General features: G+C 35.2%; 1 non-coding gene across 1 annotated transcript; it reads right to left on the bottom strand.

The window, feature by feature from the left end:
• Positions 1 to 4,052: 4,052 nt before the first annotated feature.
• Positions 4,053 to 4,156, bottom strand: LOC127743476 (small nucleolar RNA R71). The gene has a single exon (XR_008004868.1). It is a non-coding gene; the product is annotated as a small nucleolar RNA R71 (small nucleolar RNA).
• Positions 4,157 to 5,109: the final 953 nt, after the last annotated feature.

Here is a 5,109-nt window from a genome sequence, read left to right as displayed (position 1 = left end):
TACCTATGCGTACGCACACTTTCAAAATCTTCCTGGGAGCGCACGCACACTCCTATGCGGACGCACACGACCTGTTTCATAATTTAAAATTTGTTTTCAACTATTTCACCTTCCCAACAAGGTTGTAAGCTTCTATAACACCATTTTAAGGCTGAGGATGGGTTTGGTAGAATGTGAAGGGAGAAAGATGTACTGATGAGCGGATAATTTATACGCTTTTTGGCATTATTTTTAGATAGATTTTAGTAGGATCTGTCTACTTTTTAGTATATTTTTATTAGTTTTTAAGCAAAATTCACATTTTTGGACTTTACTATGAGTTTTTGTGATTTCAGGTATTTTCTGGCTGAAATTGAGGGACCTGAGCAAAAATCTGATTTAGAGACTGAAAAAGGACTGCTGATGCTGTTGGATTCTGACCTCCCTGCACTCGAAATAAATTTTTTGGAGCTGCAGAAACCCAAATGGCGCACTCTTAATTGCGTTGGAAAGTAGACATCCAGGGCTTTCCAGCAATATATAATAGTTCATACTTTGCTTGAGTTTTGACGATGCAAACTGGCGTTCAAACGCCAATTTCCTGCACTATTCTAGCGTTAAACGCCAGAAACAGGATAGAAGCTGCAGTTAAACGCCCAAACTGGCATAAAAACTGGCGTTTAACTCCAAGAAAAGTTTCTACACATGAAAGCTTCAATGCTCAGCCCAAGCACACACCAGTGGGCCCGGAAGTAGATTTCTGCATCATTTCTGTAACCCTAGTAACTAGTTTAGTATAAATAGGACCTTTTACTATTGTATTGAGATGATGGATCTTTTGGGGAACATATTTGGATCATTTTTAGTCCTTAGATATTGGGGGATGGCCTCACGGCCATGCCTGGACCATCATCACTTATGTATTTTCAACGGTGGAGTTTCTACACACCATAGCTTAAGGTGTGGAGCTCTGCTGTTCCTCGAGTATTAATGCAAAATAATACTATTTTTCTATTCAATTTACGCTTATTCTTATTCTAAGATATTCATTCGTACCCAAGAACATGATGAATATGATGATTATGTGACACTCATCACCATTCTCAACCTATGAACGCGTGCCTGACAACCACTCCGTTCTACATGAAAACAAGCTTGAATGTATATCTCTTGGATTCCTGGTCCACGATGCATGGTTGCCTCTCCTAACAATAGAGCCTTCCATTCCGTGAGATCAGAGTCTTCGTGGTATAAGCTAGAATCAATTGGCAGCATTCTTGAGATCCGGAAAGTCTAAACCTTGTCTGTGGTATTCCGAGTAGGATCTGGGATGGGATGACTGTGACGAGCTTCAAACTCATGACTGTTGGGCGTAGTGACAGATGCAAAAGGATCATTGGATCTTATTCTGACACAAGTGAGAATCGACAGATGATTAGCCCTACATAACCCATAGCTGGACCATTTTCACTGAGAGGATGGACGATAGCCATTGACAACGGTGATCTCCCTACATACAGCTTGCCATGGAAATGAGTATGAATGATTGAATGAAGACAGTTGGAAAGCGGAGATTCAGAAGGAATAACGTATCTCCATACGCTTATCTGAAATTCCCACCAATGAATTACATAAGTATCTCTATCTTTATTTTATGTTCATTTATCTTTTAATTATCAAAACTCCATAACCATTTGAATCCACCGAATTGAGATTTACAAGATGACCATAGCTTGGTTCAAGCCGACAATCTTCATGGGATCGACCCTTACTCACGTAAGGTTTATTACTTGGACGACCCAGTGTACTTGCTGGTTAGTTGTGTGAAGTTGTGAAAAAGAGTTGAGATTACAATTGTGCGTACCAAGTTGTTGGTGCCATTGAGATCACAATTTCGTGCACCAAGTTTTTGGCGCCATTGCCGGAGATTGTTCGAGTTTGGACAACTGACGGTTCATCTTGTTGCTTAGATTAGGTAATTTTCTTCTTGTTTCAACCTTTATTTTATTTTCAAAAAGTTTTCAAAAATCTTTCAAAATTTTTTTTCTTCTTTTTCGTTTTTCCAAAATAATTTTCGAAAAATCCAAAAAAATTAATAAAATCATAAAAACCAAAAATTTGTGTTTCTTGTTTGAGTTAGTGTCAATTTTTAAGTTTGGTGTCAATTGCATGTTTTAATTTTTCTAAAAGAAATTTCGAAAATTCATGCATTGCATTCTTCATGATCTTCATATTGTTCTTAATGAGTCTCCTTGTTTGATCTTCATATTTTCTTGTTTTGTGTCTTTTGTTGTTTTTCATATGCATTTTTGAATTCATAGTGTCTAAACATGAAAAATCTCTAAGTTTGGTGTCTTGCATGTTTTCCTTTGTTGAAAATTTTTCAAAAATAAGTTCTTGATGTTCATCATGATCTTCAAAGTGTTCTTGGTGTTCATCTTGACATTCATAGTGTTCTTGCATGTTTTCTTTGTTTTGATCTTAATTTTTCATGTTTTGAGTCATTTTAGTGTTTTTCTCTCTCCTCATTAAAAATTTAAAAATAAAAAATATATATTTTCCTTATTGCACTCATAAATTTCGAAATCTTTGGGTTGACTTAGTAAAAAAATTTTAAAATAAGTTGTTTCTTGTTAGTCAAGTCAAGATTTCAATTTCAAAAATCCTATCTTTTCAAAACTTTTTCAAAAATCAAACCTTTTTCATCTTTTCTTTCATGTTTTTCGAAAATTTTAAAAATTGTTTTTCAAAATCTTTTTATTAATTTCATTTCAAATTTTCAAAAACTTTACTAACAATTAATGTGATTGATTCAAAAATTTCAAGTTTGTTACTTTCTTGTTAAGAAAGGTTCAACCTTTAAATTCTAGAATCATATCTTTTAGTTTCTTGTTAGTCAAGTCGTTAACTTTAATTTTCAAAATCAAATCTTTTTAATTTTCTTTTCAAATTTTTTTTCAAAATAAATTTCAATCATATCTTTTGAATCATATCTTTTCAAACATATCTTTTTCAAATCATATCTTTTTCAAAATCAATCCCAAAATATTTCTACCTTCTTATCTTTTCAAAATTGATTTTCAAATATTTTTCAATTAACCACTTAACTTTTTGTTTGATTTTTAAAATTCTTATCTTTTTCAAAACTACCTAACTAATTTTCTCTCTCTAATTTTCGAAAACTCCTCACCCTTTTTCAAAATTCTTTTAATTAACTAATTGTTTCAAATTTTAATTTTAATTTCATTTTATCTCTTAATTTTCGAATTCTAACAAAATTTTAAAATAAAAACAAAAATATTTTCCTTTTGCTTTTAATTATTTTCGAAAACTCTCTCTCTCATCTTCTTCTATTTATTTATTTAGTCACTAACACTCTTCTCTTCTTCTTATAATTCGAACCCTCTCTCCCTCTCTGTGTTCAAATTCTTCATCTCTTATCTTTATATCATTCTTCTATTCTTTTCTTCTTTTACTTACATAAAGGAATCCCTATACTGTGACATAGAGGATCCCTCTTCCTTTTCTGTCCTCTTCTTTTTCATATGAGCAGGAGCAAGGACAAGAACATTCTTGTTGAAGCAGATCCTGAACCTGAAAGGACTCTGAAGAAGAAGCGAAGAGAAGCTAAAGCACAACAATCTAGAGAAAACCTTACAGAGAATCTCGAAAAAGAAGTAATGGCCAAACCCAACAACAATGCAAGGAAGATGCTTGGTGACTTCACTGCACCAAATTCCAACTTCCATGGAAGAAGTATCTCAATCCCTGCCATTAGAGCAAACAAATTTGAGCTAAAGCCTCAATTAGTTTCTCTGATGTAACAGAATTACAAGTTTCATAGACTTCCATCAGAAGATCCTTTTCAGTTCTTAATTGAATTCTTGCATATCTGTGATACTGTTAAGACCAATGGAGTTGTTCCCGAGGTCTATAAGCTTATGTTTTTCCCTTTTGCTGTAAGAGACAGAGCTAGAATATGGTTGGACTCTCAACCTAGAGATAGCCTGAACTCTTGGGATAAGTTTGTCGCGGCTTTCTTAGCCAAATTCTTTCCTCCTCAAAATCTGAGCAAGCTTAGAATGGATGTTCAAACCTTTAGGCAGAAAGAAGGTGAATCCCTCTATGAAGCTTGGGAAAGATACAAGCAACTGACCAAAAAGTGTCCTTCTAACATGCTCTCAGAATGGACGATCCTAGATATATTCTATGATGGTCTGTCTGAATTGTCTAAGATGTCATTGGACCATTCTGCAGGTAGATCTATTCACCTGAAGAAAATGCCTGCAGAAGCTCAGGAACTCATTGAAATGGTTGCAAATAATCAGTTCATGTACACCATTGAAAGGAATCCTGTGAGTAATGGGATGCTTCAGAGGAAGGGAGTTCTTGAAATTGATGCTCTGAATGCCATATTGGCTCAGAACAAAATGTTGACTCAACAAGTCAATATGATTTCTCAGAGTCTGAATTGATTGCAAAATGTATTCAACAGTACTAAAGAAGTATCTTCTAAAGAAGAAGCTTATGATCCTGAGAACCCTGCAATGGCAGAGGTGAATTACATGCGTGAAGCGTATGGAAACACCTATAAGTCATCATGGAGAAATCATCCAAATTTCTCATGGAAGGATCAACAAAAGCCTCAACAAGGCTTTAACAATAATAGCGGTGGAAGAAACAGGTTTAGCAATGGCAAGCCTTTTCCATCATCCTCTCAGAAACAGACAGAGAATTCTTAGCAGAACCCATCTAGCTTAGCAAATATATTCTCTGATCTATCTAAGGCCACTCTCAGTTTCTTGAATAAAACAAGGTCCTCCATTAGAAACTTGGAGACACAAGTGGGACAGCTGAGTAAAAGAGTCACTGAAACTCCTCCTAGTACTCTCCCAAGCAATACAGAAGAGAATCCAAAAAGAGAGTGCAAGGCCATAACCTTACTTGGTATGGCCGAACCTAGAGAGGAGGAGGAGGACGTGAATCCCAGTGAGGAAGACCTCATGGGATGTCCTTTGGACAAAAAGGAGTTCCCAATTGAGGAACTTAAGGAATCTGAGGCTTATCTAGAGACCATAGATATTCCATTGAACCTACTTCTACCATTCATGAGCTCTGATGACTATTCCT

This window comes from Arachis duranensis, chromosome 10, assembly GCF_000817695.3.
Source record: "Arachis duranensis cultivar V14167 chromosome 10, aradu.V14167.gnm2.J7QH, whole genome shotgun sequence".
Lineage (NCBI taxonomy): Eukaryota > Viridiplantae > Streptophyta > Magnoliopsida > Fabales > Fabaceae > Arachis > Arachis duranensis.
The sequence above is the reverse complement of the archived record's forward strand: the minus strand, read 5'-3'. Positions and strand labels throughout refer to the sequence as shown.